The sequence below is a fragment of the Ornithorhynchus anatinus genome, chromosome 1 (assembly GCF_004115215.2).
Source record: "Ornithorhynchus anatinus isolate Pmale09 chromosome 1, mOrnAna1.pri.v4, whole genome shotgun sequence".
NCBI lineage: Eukaryota > Metazoa > Chordata > Mammalia > Monotremata > Ornithorhynchidae > Ornithorhynchus > Ornithorhynchus anatinus.
Genome location: NC_041728.1, coordinates 125878300 through 125897327, shown reverse-complemented (window position 1 = coordinate 125897327; position 19028 = coordinate 125878300). Strand labels below are relative to the sequence as shown.

Here is a 19028-nt window from a genome sequence, read left to right as displayed (position 1 = left end):
TGTGGCCCAGATTAATTTTCTTAAAAAAAAAAAATTCAGTCCACATCTCCCCAGACTTTGAAACACACCAGTGGTCGCCCATCCATCTCCATATTAAACAGAACCTCTTTGACATTGGATTTAGGGCATTCAATCAGCTCTCACCTTCCTAACTAACTTCTCCAATCTCCCACTACAACAGGGCCCACCTTGCTCTTCCACTGACAACCTGCTCACTGTATCTCAGTTTCATCTGTCTCACTGATGACCCCTTGCCCAAGTCGCCCCTCTGACTTGGAATTCCCTCTCCCTTCATATCCAACAGAATACCGCTTCCCTCACCTTCAAAGCTTCATTAATATTATGCCTCCTCCAAAAGGCTTCTCCATCTAGCTTCTCTTTATCCCAACTATTCAACCTCCCTTTTGCACTGTCTATACACTTGGGTCTGTACCCCTTAAGCACTTTGATTCTCTCCCCACCCCAGTCCTACAGCACTCATATAGATATTCTTATACTCTGCCTATCTGCAACTTATTTTAATGTCTGTCTCCCCACCTAGATTGTCTGCTCCTTGACGACAGGAACCATGCTTACTAACTCAATTGCACTGTAATCCCCCCAAGTCCCTAGTACAATGTTCTGTATACAGTAAGTGCTCAATACATACCATTGATTAATTTATTGATTGATTTCTACTACCTCCTGGTTCAAGCCCTCATTACTGTACTATTCTCATATCTAGTCTTCAAAGCCTCAACCTTCCCCCTCTTTAGGTAGAACTCTATTTAACTTAACATATCATCTATTTCATATACAACTCATCATCTTTATATAACTCATTCATTCATTCATTCAATTGTAATTATTGAATGCTTACTGTATGCAGAGCACTGTGCTAAGTGCTTGGAAAGTAAAATACGGCAACGGATAGAGACATTTCCTTACCCAACAATAGGCTCACAGTCTAGAAGGGGGGAGACAGACAACAAAACAAAATGAATAGACAGGCATCAATAGCATCAAAATAAATAGAATTATACATATATATATATATACATCATTAATAAAGTAAATAGAATAAAAATATGTACATTTATACATAAATGCTGTGGGGTTGGGAGCAGGGTAGAACAGAGGGAGGGAGTAGGCACAATGGGGAGGGGAAGAGGAACAGAGGAAAAAGGGGGCTTAGTCTGGGAAGCCTTTCTGAAGAATGTGAGCTTTCAGGAGGGCTTTGAAGGGGGGAAGTGAGCTACTTCGATGGATGTAAGGAGGGAGGGCATTCCAGGCCAGAGGTAGGACTTGGGCCAAGGGTTGACAGTGGGACAGGAGAGAACAAGGCACAGTGAGGAGGTTAGAGGCAGAGGAGCAGAATGTGCTGGTCTGTGGAAGGAGAGAAGGGAGGTGAGGTAGGAGGGGGCAAGGTGATGGAGACTTTTGAAGACAATAGTGAGGAGTTTTTGTTTCCTATGAAGGTTGATAGACAACCACTGGAGATTTTTGAGGAGCGGGGTGACATGCCCAGAGTGTTTCTGTAGAAAGACAATCCAGGCAGCAGGGTGAAGTATAGTTGAAGTGAGGAGAGACAGGAGGTTGGGAGATCAGGGAAGAGGCTGATGCAGTAATCCAGTCGGGATATGATGAGTGATTGTATCAATAACATAATAATGTTGGTATTTGTTAAGCGCTTACTATGTGTCGAGCACTGTTCTAAGCACTGGGGTAGACGTAGGGGAATCAGGTTGTCCCACGTGGGGCTCACAGTTTTAATCCCCATTTTACAGATGAGGGAACTGAGGCACAGAGAAGTTAAGTGACTTGCCCACAGTCACACAGCCGACAAGTGGCAGAGCTGGGATTCGAACTCATGAGCCCTGACTCCAAAGCCCGTGCTCTTTCCACTGAGCCATGCTGCTTCTCCAAACGTAGCAGTTTGGATGGAGAGGAAAGGGCTCAACTTGGCTATGTTGTGAAAGTGAAACCAGGAGGGTTTGGTGACAGATTGGATGAATGGGGTGAATGAGAGAGGGGAGTCAAGGATGATGATGGTTTTTGTTAAGCACCTACTATGTGTCAAGCAGAGTTCTAAATACAGTTAAATACAAGGTTAACAGGTTGTCCCACGTGGGGCTCACATTCATAATCCCCATTTTACAGATGAGGTAAATGAGGCATAGAGAAGTTAACTGACTTGCCCAAAGTCACACAGCTGACAAGTGGCAGAGCTGGGATTAGAACTCATGACCTCTGACTCCCAAGCCTGTGCTCTTTCTACTAAGCCATGCTGCATCTCATGGAAGACACCAAGGATGACACCAAGGTTGCGGGCCTGTGAGACGCGAAGGATGGTAGTAGGTCCATGGTGACGGGAAGGTCAGGGACAGGACAGGGTTTGGGAGGGAAGATAAGGAGCCCAGTTTTAGACATGTTGAGTTTTTGGTCACGGGTGGATATCCAGGTGGAAATGTTCTGAAAGCAGGAGGATATACAAGCCTGGAGCGAGGGAGAGAGAACAGGAGAGGAGATGTAAATTTGGGTATCATCTGCATAGGGATGATACTTGAAGCCATGGGAGCAAATAAGTTCAAGGGAGTGAGTACAGATGGAGAACAGAAGAGGACCAAGAACTGACCCTTGATGAACCCCTACAGTTAGGAGATGGGAAAGGGAGGAGGAGCCCATGAAGGAGACTGAGAATGATCATCCAGAAAGATAAGAGGAGAACCAGGAGAGGACGGAGTCCATGAAGTCAAGGTTGGATAACGTGTTGAGGAGAAAGGGATGGTTGACAGTGTCAAAGCAGCTAAGAAGTCTAGGAAGATTAGGATAAAGTAGAAGCCATTGAATTTAGCAAGAAGGAGGACATTGGTGACTTTTGAGATGGGAGTTTCCCAAAATTCCAAAGGTTACAATTTTTTTCCCTAAGACAAAAATTTGAAAATGTTGGCATCAAGACCTGCCAATATCTGTCTTCTTCTTACCTAAATGCTCTTTTTCTTTCAATCATATTTATTGAGTGCTTATTGTGTGCAGAGCACGCTAATAAGCACTTGGAAAGTACAATTCAGCAATATGGAGAGACAGTCCCTGCCCACACTGGGCTTATCTCCCTTGACACCCCCAATCATGCTTTTTGCACCACTAATCAAGCTTTCTAACTGTTTAACTCACAATAAGTTATATCTGTAACATTTATATATCTGTAATTTATATTAATGTATATTTGCTATTCATTCATTTATTCATATTAATGTCTTTCTCCCCCTCATGATAGTAAGCTCGTTGTGGGCAGGGAATATGTCTGTTTATTGTTATATTTTACTCTCCCAAGCCCTTAGTACAGTGCTCTGCACACAGAAAATGTTCAATTAATACAATTGAATTGATGGAATAAACCTCTCTCTTCTGTCTGAGCCACTTCTCCCTCAAGAAGCTGCTTCCCCCCTCAGCTCTATCTAATTACTTCCTTTCCCTACTGTAAAGCCCAGGAAAAAGTCACATCCTCCTAGAGGTATTCCCTGACCAATCCCCCGCTTTATTTTCTCATCAGCCTATCAGCCATTTTGCTACTCCCATAATTGACTTCATTATCTGTTTAATTCCTTGTTTACCTTTGCTTTTATCATTGCTATTTATGCACACTTCTGCTGAACCATATGTTTTAATAGCTTGTTTTGAATAGAAAACTGTTACAGAGTCAGAGGATGTAAACAGTACGTTGAAGGGTCTGGGAAAATAGTTTGTGCTTTCAAGCAATATCAGACAAAGGGTGAGCATGTCAGTGCAGGTTTTTTCCCTTGCAAGATTGTAAGATCCCTGAGGGCAGGGAATCATGTCCACTAACTCTTCTGTACTTTCCCAAACATTAGTATGGTGCTCTGCACAGAATAAGTGTTCAGTAAATACAATTGAATGAATGATTGCCGCAAATACACAAACTCACCAAAACTGATTAGTGTTCTTACTCTACTCAACTATATTTGGTCACTTATGTCCTGTTAATTTGTAATCTACTCAAGGGCAGGCATTTTTTTTTTATCTTCATAGTATGTTCCCCAAGTACTTAGTCAATACTCTGCAATTGCTGCTGCAACTGTTGGTATGATTCCCACTGATTACATTAGGAAGCCCGAGAGGATGCACATTTTGATGTTCTTTCAGAGAAGTGATCTGACAAGCCAAACTAATTACATTTATTGCTATGAGGGAATGGATGTGCCAGTCTACGATTTTTCCAATTTTGGATTCCCCCATTTTCGGGTGGAACCATTTGATTTCTTTTAAAAGGTGAAGACAGGTTCTAGCCAAAACAGCCAAAGACTATCCTGAATATACTCTCAGTAATTAGCAGACCAGCGATGCCCTATTTGATGAGGAAGGAGGGAATCATATCAAGAAAACCAAGGTGTCTTTTCAGCAGCTGACATATTGAGTGTGGAAATGCATGGCCTTGAACCAGAATGAAGGTTGCCAGATTGGAAGTCACTTCCAAACTTCTTTATGATTGCAAGACCTGCTCCACCACAATTCCTTTGAACTTGAACACTTCCGTGGCCATAATAAACACCAAATGGTCGGTAAAGATTACCAACAATGAGACACTGTTACACAATCGGGTCACCAGCAATGAAATCATGAAGTCAGCAACACAGATCCTCTTAGCAGAGACATTAGAGAACAATGACTGATAGCAGAATACCCAGAGAGCTGGCATATGGGAAACTAAAAAGGGACACACATAAACCCAAGAGTCCAAAAATGAAAAATGGTCTCAAACAATGTGACAGAACAGTGTTGAGAGAACAGTGCCTAAAACGGACTAGGTGGGTGCCAGAAATTGGGACATGACTGCTCTCTTCGAGCAGTCTTCAGGAAGACCAGGATGTCAGGAGGCAGGTGAAAACAGAGAAAGGTAATGCGGCTATCAAGCCCATTAGAGCAAGAAAAATACTTCTTGCTTGTTAACAATGCAGGAGGGTATCTTGGTGTCCCACTGTCTTTTCAGGCACACTAACACACGTGGATAGAATGGACATCTTTGTGAATGAAAGACAACTCTGTGTGTTATGTATATGGATATTATAATATATACAGATATTATAATGTATATGGATATTATATGCATATTATATATATGTATTATGTATGTATAGATAGATTAAATAGCTTTAGATACGCACATACACACACACACACACACATCCCAACATAGCCTGAGAGACTTCCCATTTTATAAATGGAGAAAAACCTGTAAGAATGGAAATGTGATATCTACTTTGGTGAGGAAATAAACAGAGCCCTCACACTTATTAGTAATTAAAGCAACCAATAAAGAGCAGCTTGGATCAGCTTCAATCAGTCATATTTTTGAGCACCTACTATGTGCACAGAACTGAAATAAGCACTTGGCAGAGTACAGAATAGGGTCAGTAGAAATGATCCCTGACCTCAAGGGGCAAGTCACTTTACTTCTCTGTGCCTCAGTTACCTCATTTGTAAAATGGGGATTATGACTGTGATACCCACATGGGACAACCTGATAACCTTGTATCTAACTCAGTGCTTAGAACAGACCTTGGCACATAGTAAGCGCTTAACAAATACCATTATTATAGGGAAGCAGCTTGACTTAGTGGAAGGAGCATGGGGTTGGGAGTCAGAGGTTGTGGGCTCTAATCCTGACTCCACCACTTGTCAGCTGTGTGACTTTAGGCAAGTCACTTAACTTCTCTGTGCCTCAGTTACCTCATCTGTACAATGAGGATTAAGATTGTGAGTCCCGCATGGGACAACCTGATAACCTTGTATCTATCTCAGTGCTTAGAACAATGCTTGGCTCATAGTAAGTGCTTAACAAATATCATCATTATCATCATTATTATTATTGCTGTGCATTTACTGCGCATAAAGCATGGCTCAGTGGCAAGAGCCCGGGCTTGGGAGTCAGAGGTCATAGGTTCGAATCCCGGCTCTGCCACTTGTCAGCTGTGTGACTGTGGGCAAATCACTTCACTTCTCTGTGCTTCAGTTCCCTCATCTGTAAAATGGGGATTAAGACTGTGAGCCTCACGTGGGACATTCTGATGACCCTGTATCTCCCCCAGTGCTTAGAACAGTGCTCTGCACATAGTAAACGCTTAACAAATACCAACATGATTATTATTACCCAGTGTTAATAATAATAATAATAATGTTGGTATTTGTTAAGCGCTTACTATGTGCAGAGCACTGTTCTAAGCACTGGGGTAGACACAGGCGAATCAGGTTGTCCCACGTGGGGTTCACAGTCTTAATCCCCATTTTACAGATGAGGGAACTGAAGCACAGAGAAGTGAAGTGACTTGCCCACAGTCACACAGCCAACAAGTGGCAGAGCCGGGATTCGAACCCATGACCTCTGACTCCAAAGTCCGTGCTCTTTCCACTGAGCCACGCTGCTTCTCAGTCCTTAGCACTGGGTAGATTTTGACAATTTGGTGCTTGCTTTATACAAAGCAAAATGAAGAATCAGTGTCGTAGGGTTCAGAGATGGGGCACAGAGGGTTCTCCCTTCTTACAGAATAGACCCCCAGAAGCTGAAAACAGCTATATGGAACACTGAGAATATGTGGGTCAGGTCTAACAGCAAAGCCTTTTGACTGAAGATGGAAGCAGGAGTTTCTGCATAGAGTCAACCCCCTTATGTTCACTGAGGAAAGAACAAGGTCAGTCTAGATAAAAAGAAAAAAGAATATAAGCATCAGTCATTTAAAAATATAACGTTACATGGTCGTACTGATGTCATCACTGAATAGACAAGTTGTTTGAAAGTATTACTAGGAAGGCAAGAGAATTAACATTTTTGTTAAAAAGAATCTTAGAATTTTTAAAGCTATGTATTCTAATCAAATGTGGTAAGTATTATAAAATATAAAGCTAACTATGGCTAAAGGTCTCTGGCTCCTTGAAGCAAAGATCTGAGGATGAGGAATACACATTGAAAAAATAGCAAGTATTCTTACAGGCCAAGTTGGTATTAAAGTGTACTGTTCTGTCTCAGCAAAAGGCTCTTGTCATTTAATTGGAAATTCTACCTGAACACTTTAGAGTTTCCCAAGTTATTTCTGTTGAAAGCATTACAATCCTGGAATGACAAGATTGAAAGGAACTTGGAGGCATCCTCTAGTTAGTCCATCATTTGTATAGTTAGCCAAAAAGTAAATGCATTTCCAAACAGTGCACTACAGCACAGCCCAGTACTATGTTTGACAGAAGTCCAGCTGAGTCTGCCTTAAACTATAATGTGTGTCCAGAGGATCTCTGACTCTCTCCTGGCTCAGCTAGAAAGTCTCCAGGGGTCTAATAATAATAATAATGTTGGTATTTGTTAAGCGCTTACTATGTGCCGAGCACTGTTCTAAGTGCTGGGGTAGACATAGGGGAATCAGGTTGTCCCACGTGGGGCTCACAGTCTTAATCCCCATTTTACAGATGAGGGAACTGAGGCACAGAGAGGTTAAGTGACTTGCCCACAGTCACACAGCCGACAAGTGGCAGATCTGGGATTCGAACTCATGAGCCCTGACTCCAAAGCCCGTGCTCTTTCCACTGAGCCATGCTGCTTCTCCAATTGAGGTATTGGTTCCACTGGGGCTCGAACCCAGGACCCAGGACCTTCTGCGTGTAAAGCAGATGTGATAACCACTACACTATGGAACCAAGAGGCAGGGTCTCTGCCTCTTGACTGGCTCAGCTGGGGCATGTGTCCAGGGGGGCTCTGACTCTCAGCTGATTCCAGAGCCTTTGTGTTTTCTTCCCAAATTCTGCTAAGGATGTATGTGCTAGTCTAAACTCTGTAACTTGGAGACAGGAGTAATGGTGGAGGGATGCAGGGCTTAAAATTGAAATGTTAGACATAGAGACACTTAGTGCCAGAAGAGTATCAGAGTGGAGACAGACCAGGGGAAATCTGGACAGTCCAGTATACAGTCCTTTGCATGTATTCTTGGTGTGTGTCTCTTAATTCTGTTGTACTGTATTCTTCCAAGCACTTAGAACACTGCTCTGAACATTGTAAGTGCTCAATAAATACCACTGGTTGATTGAGTGATTGAGGGCAGGCTCAGGGATGGTAGCAGCAGAGAGTCTGAACCTGGTCTAGTGGATGGTGCCCAGGATGGTTTGAGGGGTTCCAGGTTCTAGTCTGGTTCCACTGCCAATTTTCTGCTGAGTAAACCTGAGCACCCAGCCTCTCTGTACTTCAGTTTTCTGATCTGAGAACCTGTCCCCATTCTCCTCATCTCTCTGGATGTTCATTCTCAGTCTCCTTCGTGGGCTCCTCCTCTGCCTTCCATCCCCTTACTGTGTGGATACCTTAAGGTTCAGTTCTGGGTCCATCTATTCTCCATCTACACCCACTCCATTGGAGAACTCATTCACTCCCATGGATTCAACAATCGCATCTATGCAGATAATACCCAAATCTACATCTCCAGCCCTGATCTCTCCCCATCTCTCAAGTCTCATATCTCCTCTTGCCTTCAAGATATCTCTACCTGGTTGTCCTCCTGCTGCCTCAAACTTAACATGTCCAAAATACAACTCCTTATCTTCCCACCTAAACCCTGTCCTCCCCCTGACTTTCCCATCACTGTAGATGGTGCCACCATCCTTCCTGTCTCACAAGCACATAACTTTAACACTTCTCTCTCCTTTAACCCATATATTCAATCCATCACTAAATTCTGTTGGTTCCACCTTCAGAACATCGCTAAAATCTGCCCATTTCTCTCCATCCAAACTGCTACAACATTAATACAGTCATTCATCCTATCCCTCCTGGATTACTGTATCAGCCTTCTTGCTGAGCTCCCATCCTCCTGTCTCTCCCCATTCCAGCCCATACTTCATTTTGCTGCCTGATCATTTTTCTAGAAAAAGATTCAGAACATGTCACCCCACTCTTCAGAAATCTCTAGGGGTTGCCCATCCACCTCTCCATCAGAGAAAAACTATTCACAATTGGCTTTAAAGCACTCCACCACTTTGCCCCCTCCTACCTCACCTCCCTTTCTCCTTCTACAACTCTCCTCTAGTGCTAACCTTCTCACTGTTTCTCAATCTCTCCGGTCTTGCAGCCAACCCCTGGCCCACATCCTGCCTCTTGTGTGGAATGCCCTCCCTCTTCAAATCCTACAGACAATTACTGTTCCCTGACCTCAAAGCCTTATCAGAGGGAATATCTGCTAAGAGGTCTTCCCAGACTAAGTCCCATCTTTCCTCATCTCTAATTTCCTTCTGCATCACCCTTACTTGCTCTTCCCCCTTTCCACCTTGACAGCAATTATGTACATATCAGTAATTTTATTTATTTGTATTGATGTCTGTCTCTCCTCCTTTAGACTGTAAGCTCATCGTGGGCAGGAAATGTGTCTGTTTATTGTTGTATTTTACTCTCTTACATGCTTAGTACAGTGCTCTGCACATAATAAATGCTAAATAAATATGATAGGATGAATGAATGAATAAATGTTTTTGTGATATTCATTAAGTGTCCATTTTGTATCAACCACTGTGCTAAGTGCTGGGGTAGATACAAGCTATTAAGCTGAGTACAGTCCTTGTCCCACATCAGGGTCACTGCCTAAGTAGGAGGAAGTACAGCTATCAAATCATCATTTAGCAATTGAGGGAACTGAGGCAAAAATAAATGAAGTGACCTGCCTAAAGTCACACAGCAGGTAAGTGGCAGAGACAGGATTAGAACCCAGGACCTCTGGCTCCCAGGCCCCATCTCTATCCACTGGGCTATGCTGCTTCCCCAAATGAGGATAAAAGCCTGCTCTCCAAACCTCTTTGAATGCGAGCTCTGGGTAGGCTGGGCTCCCTCTAGACTATAAGCTCATTATAGGCAAGAAATATGTTTGCTTACTGTTGATGATGATGATGATGATGATACTATTTATTAAGTGCTTGCTCTGTGCCAAACAGTGTTCTAAACACTGGGGCAAATACAGGGTAATCAGGTTGTTCCCCATGGGGCCCACAGTCTTAATCCTCGTTTTACAGATGAGGTAACTGAGGCAGAGAGAAGTTAAGTAACTTCCCCAAGGTCCCACAGAAGACAGTTGGCAGAGCCAGAATTAGAATTCATGACCTCTGATTCCTAAGCCCGGGGTCTTTCTACTGAGCCATGCTGTTTCTCTAAAGAAAGAACTGTTTTATTCTTGCAAGCACTAAGTATAGTGTTCTGCACAGAGTAAGCACTTAATGTATATAATCAAATGAATTGGAGTATTTTGCACCAACCCCAGTGCTTAGCACAGTGTTTGGCACAAAGTTAGTTCTTAATAGATCTTAGAACAATGCTCAACACTTTCAACAGTGCTTGACACATAGTAAGCACTTGAAAAATACCCTCATCATTAATTAATATCATCGTGATTTCATAATAATAATAATGGTACTTGTTAAGCACTTCCTATGTGCCAAGCACTGTTCTAAGCACTGAGAATGATACAGATTAATCAGGTTGGACACAGTCCCTATCCCAAATTGGGCTCACATTCTTAATTCCCACTTTCTACAAATGAGGTAAATGAGGAATTAAGTAACTTGCCCAAGGTCACAGAACATCCAAGTGGTGGAGCTGGGATTAGAACCCATGACCTTCTGACTCCTTGGCCCGTGCTCTATCCATTACACCAAGCTGCTTCTCATCATCATCATCATCATCATCATCATCTTCATCATCATCATCACTACTGGTGCAGTGAAACATCGGCTCCATGTCTCACCCTTCTAAGATTCCCAGGCAATTCCTAGGGGGACTAGCGTCAGTCATACCAAGTGGTTTCTGGAAATTCATTTATTTCCACAAATAACTCCAATTGTGGGGAGGGACTCCTTGACTCTTGGACAATTAGATTAGGGCAACAAGAGTGAAAGGACTTCTGTTCCTTAAACCCTCCCCAGAGTATGCTTCTCTCCCAAGTCCCTTCCTAGAATGTCTAGAAGGTTTCAGCTCTACTCTGGGCCGCTGGCAGCTTCCTAGGGGAGGGAAGTAGTGATGGGAGGGTGAGGTCTCCTGTTGAGAACTTCAGTCTGCAGGACTGAGAATCAGCCCCAAAAATGGATTATATTGACGGTGGTTTATGAGGGCCGCTCATATATTCTCTTCTCCCTTCTCTTGTCCTGTCTGCCATTTTGGTAGTGGGGCATAAAGTGTACCAAGTCAATGGGCTAGCAAGGGTGTAGCACAGTGCAGAGCGCTCACAAAAGTTGTTTATGCACATGATTCATTTTCGGCTGGAACATCGCAACACGATAGGCAATTTCTCTTGGTTTCCCAGTGGTCTTCCCCATACACATTAGGCAGCTATTTATTTTTCAGGATTTCTACTGAGTCTGTCCACCTCATTAGTTGTAGCATCAGAAACACTTACCACAAACGGTATGACCCCAGCAGGCATTTGGTTACTCGCAGAGCTGGGGCTGGATACCATGTCTCCAGATAACCAGAGTCATGCTCTTCACACAGGGCCAAGAATAGGCTGCCGTGGTTTGTGTTAGAGAAGCAATGTGGCCTAGAGGAAAGAATACGAGATTGGGGGTCAGAGGAGCTGAGTTCTATTCTTGGCTCCACTGTGCACCTACAAGGTAACCTTGGGCAAATCACTTAACTTCTCTGTGCCTCAGTTCTCTCACCTGAAAAATGGGATTCAGTACCTGCTCGCCCTCCTACTTAGACTGTGAGCCCCATGTGGGACCCGATTACCTTGTATCTACCCAGTGGTAAATACAGTCCTTGGTACATAGCAAGAGCTTAATAAATGCATCAATTATTATTATTGTTCATAGATCAGTCACCAATTAATTAGTATTTTTGTGCACCTGCTTTGTTCTGAGAAATAAAAACCAGGGACAATAGTGTAGAATTAGTAGACATCATCCCTGCTGTCAAGGAGCTTACAATCTAAAGGAAAGGAAATAGCTACATGAGATAGTGCTTAAATAACAGGGAATATAAAATATGAACCAAGGTGCTCCAGGATAAGGTAGGTACTAAAATATTGGTAGGTGCTCAGCAAGAGACTCATGCCATGGATGTAAAATCAAAATTTGCCTATCAATATTTACTTGCCAAAACACATTTTTGGCACAGACACCCAATTTATTCAATCAAGGGACATTTTCATTAATTCCACAAGGCTGTGTCCTATAGGCTGTGTATTTCTCTCTTTTCCTCTGTATCAGGCCATGACTTCTGCATTCTCTCACTCCTTCGACCTTAACTCATGGTACTTGATTCTTTTCCTTCTTCAAATTTCCTGCTTCTCCTGTCATTCCTGACAAGAAGGAAGCAATACCTTCCTATGCCAACATATAGGGAATCTTCAATGGTCCCCAGACCATTTTTCTAGAAATTGTTCAGCTCACCTCTCCCCAGTCCTCAAAAGCCTCCAGCGGTTGCCCATCCACTTCTGCATCAAAAAGAAACTCCCTACCTTTAAAGCACTCGATCAGCTCTTCCCCTCTTACCTTACCTCCCTGATTTCCTCTGCAACCCAGCCCACACGCTTTGCTCCTTCAGTACCAACATAGTCACGGTACGTCAATCTTGTCTATCTCACCCCCAACCCCCTGTCGACTTCCTCCCTCTGACATGGAACACCCACCTTCATATCTGGCAAACCACAACTCTCCCCACCTTCAAAGCCTTAATAACATCACATCTCTTACAAGAGATCCAACTAATCCTCAATTCCTCCACTCCATCTCCCTTTTACATCACCTATTTATTAGGATCTGAACACTCTAAGCACTAGTATTCACCCTTCTCTTGGCCTTACAGCACTTATGTACATATCCATAAATTGTTTTAATGTCTGTCTCCCCTTCTAGACTGTAAACTCACTGTGGGCAGGAAATGTGTCTACAATCTCTGTTGTATGAACCCCAACACTTAGCACAGTGCTATGCACACAGTAAGTGTTCAATAGATATTGTTAATGGATTTATTGCTTTGGGGGGTTTATTGAATAATTCAGTGTTTGTAAATAAATTCCAAAATAGTACTCTTCTGCAAGAAAGGCTTGAAAAGCATAAAATGCATGAGAGGCAGCTTTAAGAAAGAAAATACAATTTTTTTTTTGCTTTGTAGTTTTCTAACCTAGATTTCTAATTACTTCTTCCATATACTCTTTATATGTGATTTTGTTACTGTGACATCAACCTACCATTAACAGCAAGGGGGCTGAAATTACATATTTAATTGCTCTATTAGAGAATTCCATATTTGTTTAATTTGGGATCAATTACTTACGTTCACATCGGGTAAGCACATAAATGCAATGTTCTTCTCTAGGAGATGCCCCAGACACGATGATGTTGGAATTGTGTGCAAATGTAATAAACCGATTTGGATATACTGTCCTCCAGAATTTGCTAATGAAATGTATTACCAATGTAGTAATTAAGCCATTATCTCATCTGATGTATTTTTTTAAATGTTATGACTAGCTGAAAAAAGGCAATAGAAGCAATTCCCATAACAATCACATTGTAAACCATGATAATATAATCAAGTAAATTTCTGGTAAGGGCCAGCTTCCTTCAATCTGTCCCTTGGCATTTCTCTATAAGCCGTTTGTATGCATATTAGTGATCATTTCTAATAGCGATTTTGTTTTTACTGGATTGTAGTTATAGTGTTTTCTGAATAAATTGTTAGCTCCCCAGTGAATATGAAAACTAAAGAAACTGGACATTTTCAAATCCTGTTTTTTTTCTACATTCAGCTTTAAATCTTTTTCAGGAGTAATGCTGGTAAATTAACTCAGGTTATTTAATTAAAGATATAACATGAATAGAAACTGCTTATTCCTTCTCATTGTAAGCATTTTCATTCTTCACAGCTGCCATCCAAGACCATTTCATTTGTGGAGAAACATCAGTCAAAGAATAGCCTTTATCTGTGGGGCTGACCTCTTCTGCCTTGCACCTTCACCTGGGAACAAAGGCAGACAGATGGTTTCATGTTTTCCCTGCTCTTCTCACTTATGAAAGAAAATGTCAAAACAGACATCAGGCACCAAGAAAGGTCTCCCTCCATCTCCAGAGCAGTGAATGTCTGCAGAAACACTATCTATGCAAATTAATCCAGGCCCATAAAGGAGAGAGCAAGAGTGAGACAGAGCCTGAAAAAGAGAGGGGAAGAGGACAGATGAGAATGCATTTTATCCTCTGTATTCAGCAACGATAACTCTACCAGCAAGGCTCTGTTTGTATGAACAATTGTGACAGAAAAGACGTGTGAGACTGACAGTCCATTCCAAATCGTATGCATGTAACGATCGCCCTTTACTTCACAGATGAATGCACGATCTTCAGTGCCTGGTGCTGCTTTTGAATCTGTTATCTGGTGCCCAAGTATTCCCAAAGCTTCTGCTCCAGGACTACCCTCCTCCTGACCGTCACCTGCCAGGTCAGGCAATTATCTACAGTGGTCTACCGATATGTTGCTTCACTGCAACTTTAAAACTTTTCTTTTACCTTCCCTAGCTGTATTTATCCCATTTCAGTTCACCATAGAGCAGCTGTTTTTCTCCTCACAATTCCCTCACTCTTCAGGGTTTTTGTCAGAATATCTTTGCTGGTGGGACTAAAATGGCAGTGAAGTCAGGGGCTGATTAGCAGAGGGAATGACAAGACTGAAACCCTGGGATGTAAAGAGTCCCTGAATATTTCATAATGAAGCTCCAGATCTGCTTCACCATCCTCACCATCCTCACTTCCACATCTCAATCCCTTCCAGATCCATAGAATAGGCGGAACTCCCTCCACTCCCTACAACTTTGCCCTCCTTCTGGGGCCAACCCACATGTCATTGACAGATGGAGTGACACCCTCACTCCATCTCCTCTGGCAACTAGAGTACCTCCCCAAATTCCTGACACAGGTAAAAATGAAAAGCCACCTTCCCAGCTAGCTGTACCTTAAAGGGCCAAGATCAGTCAATCAATTGTATTTACTGAGTCGTTACTGTGTTCAGAGCACTGTATTAAGCACTTGGGAGTATAAAACACAACAGATTTGGAAGACATATTTCCTGCCCCCAATGAGCTTAAAGTTTAGAGGAGAATACAGACATTAATATGAATAAATTAATTATGGATATGTATATAAATGCTGTGAGGCTGAGGAAGGGTTGAATAAAGAATACAAATGCAAGTGCAAAGGTGACTCAAAAGAGAGTGGGAGAAGAGGAAATGACAGCATAGTCAGGAAACGCCTCATCAAAGAAATATATTTTTATAAGGCTTTGAAAATGAGGAGAGTGATTGTTAGATATGAAGAGAGGACATTCCAGGCTAGAGGCAGATTGCAGGTGAGAGGTTGGTAGTGAGATAGATGAGACCGAGGTGAGTAGGTAATAATAGAGAAGCAAAGTGTGCAGGATGGGCTGTAGTAGGAAATTGGGAAGGTAGGATAGAAGGGAGCATAGTGATTGAGGGCTTGAAAGTCAGTGATAAAGAGTATCTGTTTGATGCCTTGGAAGTTGGGCAACCACTGGAGGTTCTTGAGGAATAGGGAAACATGGACTGAGCATTTTTGGAAAAAAAAAATCTGTGCTGCAGAGTGAAGTACTGGAGTAGGGAGAGACAGAAGATAGGGAGGTCAGCCAGGGGGCTAATACAGGAATTAAGGTGGGTTAGGATAAGAGCTTGGATTAATGTGGTAACAGTTTGGATGGAGAAGAAAGGCTGGATTTTACCAGTGTTGTGAAGGTTCAACCAACCAGATTTGGTGACAGATTGAATATATGGGTTGAATAAGAGAGAAAAGTCGAGAATAATACAAGGGTACAGGCTTGTGAGACAGGGAGTTCAGTGGTTCTTTCAACAGTGATGGGAAAGTCAGGAGGAGGACAGGATTTGGATGGAAGATGAGGAGTTTTGTTTTGGACATGTTAAGCTTGAGGTGTTGGTGAAACATCACAGTAGAGATGTTCTGAAGGCAGAAGGAAATGTGAGATTGCAGAGGAGAGAGATCCGGTCTGGAGATGTAGATTTAGAAATTACCCATACAGAAATGGTAGTTGACAACATAGGAGTGAATGAGTTCTTCAAGTGAGTGGATGTAGATGGAGAATAGATGGCGACTCAGAGCTGAGCCCTGATAGACTCCCACAGTTGAGGATTGGGAGGCAGAGGAGGACCCCATGAAGAAAGGAATGCATGTCTACCAACTCCATTATATTTTACTATCCCCAGAGCTTCATACAGTCCTCTGCACCCAGTAAGTGCTCAATAAATATGATTAATTGATGGATTGAAAGAGAATCTGAGAAAGAGCCAAGTAACTGGTTTTTAAAGGGTCAATTGTTGGTTTACTGGATCAAAGAGTTCAGCTGCCCTCCATTCCAGATGTAGCTTCCCATCTAGTCCCCAGCCTTGGAGTCCCTGGTCCACCCACCAGCAAATCAGAGAGTCTGGCTTTCAGACCAGAAGAGACAGAAGGGAAGTAATATGGGGAGGTGTTCTACGAGCTGGAAGATACAGGGTAATCAGATTACCCCACATGGGGCTTACATTTTTTAATCCTCATTTTTACAGATTAGGGAACTGAGACACAGAGAAGTGAAGTGACTTGCCCAAGATCACACAGCAGATAAGTGGCAGAGTAGGGATTAGAGCCCACAACTTCTGACTACCAAGCCCGTGCTCTTGCCACTAAGCCAAGCTGCTGGGAGAGGAGAAAGAGTAGAGTAGAAACTTCTCTCCTTTTTTCGGTTCCCAGTTCTCTGGGGTGGGGGTGTCTTGTCTGGAAACACAGAATAGTAGCCTCCCTGTAGCCCCAGAAGCATAAATGTTGCGAGACCCTCTACCAGTGTCCACAGTAGGAATAGATTCTCTTTCTCTCTATCCTGCCATTGCCTGATGGTTGTCATATGCAGCTTGACATGATGATGTCATGTACCATAAGGAGAATCCCACAAAATCTATTAGCCTGGGGGAGGTGATTGATCTAGCATTTGGGGGGAGAAAAAGACAGGAAAAGGACATGTTCAGTCATATTTACGGAGCACTTACTGTGGGCAAAGCACTGTATTAAGCACTCAGGAGAGTATGATACAACAATAAAGAGACACATTCCCTGCCCACAACAAGCAGACAGTCTAAAGGTAGAAAGCCAGAGTTGTAGAAAACACTTGAAGAGTACCATTAGCACATACTCCCTGGATCACAGCATGGCTTCAGATTAAAATGAGACACAGTGAATGCTATTTTTCTAATAAACCAGATTAAGGGCAAATTCAGAAGGCAACTATAAGGGCTCTGGCTAAGAGTATACATTTTTGTCACATTAATAATAGTATTTGTAAAGCACTCACTATGTGTCTCTCGCTTGCTAAACTCTGAGGTAAATATGATTTATTCAGATTAGAGACAGTTCATGTCCCTCGTGGGGCTCACAGTCTAAAGGTGAGGGAGAACAAGTATTTTATGTACACTTTACAGATGAGAAAACGGAGGCACAGGAAACTTAAGTCAACTGCCCAAGGTGGCAAGCAAGTGGTAGACCTGGAATTAAAACCCAAGTCCTCTTACCCTCATCTGTGTTACTCTTTCTACTAAGCCATGCTGCTTCCTGTACATAACACAAATGTTGTTCTAATGCATACAAAGAAGTTGTTCTCAACAAAAGTTGCACAAAAATCCATATACACAGACTTCTGAACCTTTTTTCTTTTTCATGGTATTTCTTAAGCACTTACTATGTGCCAGACACAGAACTAACTGCTGGGATAGACACAAGGTAGTCAAGTTGGACAAGGTCCATGTACCACAGGGGCTCTAAAGATGCCTTTCTAATACCTGCTTGTGATGATGAAAGATGATCATAAAGATGATCAATCAATCAACAATATTGATTGAGTGCTTACTATATGTGGAACACTGTACTAAGGGCTTGAAAGAGTACAGTACGAGAAAGTTGGTAGAAATATCCCCTGCCTACAAGGAGCTCCCAATTTGGAGGGGGAGACGGATATTAAAATTAATGAATTACGGATAGTGGTGATGTTGATAATGATGATGATGTCTCTGTCCAGAAGCAGCACGGCGTAGTGGCTAGAGAATGAGCCTGAGAGTCAGAAGGTCTTGGGTTCTAACTGCGGCTCCACCACATGCCTATGTGGCCTTGGGCAAGTTGTTTCACTTTTCTGTGCCTCAGTCACCTCATCTGTAAAATGGAGATTAAGACTGTGAGCCCCAAATGTGACAGGGACTATGTTGATCCTGATTTGCTTGTATCCAGCCCAACACTTAGTACAGTGCCTGGTACCTAGTAAGCTCTTAAATACCATAATTACTATTATTAGATAAGCAGGATGGCTTAGTGGAAAGAGCCCGGGATTGGGAGTCATAGGTTGGGAGTTCTAAACCCGAGTCTGCCACTTAGCCGTGTGAGTTTGGGCAAGTCATTTAACTTCTCTGTGCCTCAGTTACCTCATCTGTAAAATGGGAATTAAGAGTGTGAGCCCCTCGTGGGACAACTTAATTACCTTGTATCTACCCCAGCGCTTAAAATACTGCTTGGCACATAGTAAGAGCTTAACAAATACCATCATCATCATCAGTACAGTGACAAAGACTTCATGACCAAGAACCTTTACAAGCAGCCTGGCTTAATGGAAAGAGCACGGACTTGGAAGTCGGAGGACAGCAGTTCTAATCCTAGCTCTGACACTTGTCTGCTGTGTGACCTTGGGCAAGTCACTTAACTTCTCTGTACTTCAGTTACCTCATCTGTAAAATGGGGATTAAGACTGTGAGCCCCACATGGGACAACCTTGATTACCTTGTATCTATCCCAGAACTTAGAACAGTGCTTGGCACGTAGGAAGCACTTAAAAAAGCCATAATTATTATTATTTCTTTAGTTACAAAAGAATCAATTATAGTGCTGCTGCTGATTTGCATAATTCTACTTACCTTCTCTCTTCCCCAGGCTGTAGCACACACCTACCAGTAGGCATGACCTGTCTATGTAGGTTGCCTGCC

The 19028-nt window shown here is 42.6% G+C and overlaps 1 non-coding gene across 1 annotated transcript; it reads right to left on the bottom strand.

Moving 5' to 3' along the window:
- Positions 1–7600: 7600 nt before the first annotated feature.
- TRNAV-UAC lies at positions 7601–7680 on the bottom strand. The gene has a single exon. It is a non-coding gene; the product is annotated as a tRNA-Val (tRNA).
- Positions 7681–19028: the final 11348 nt, after the last annotated feature.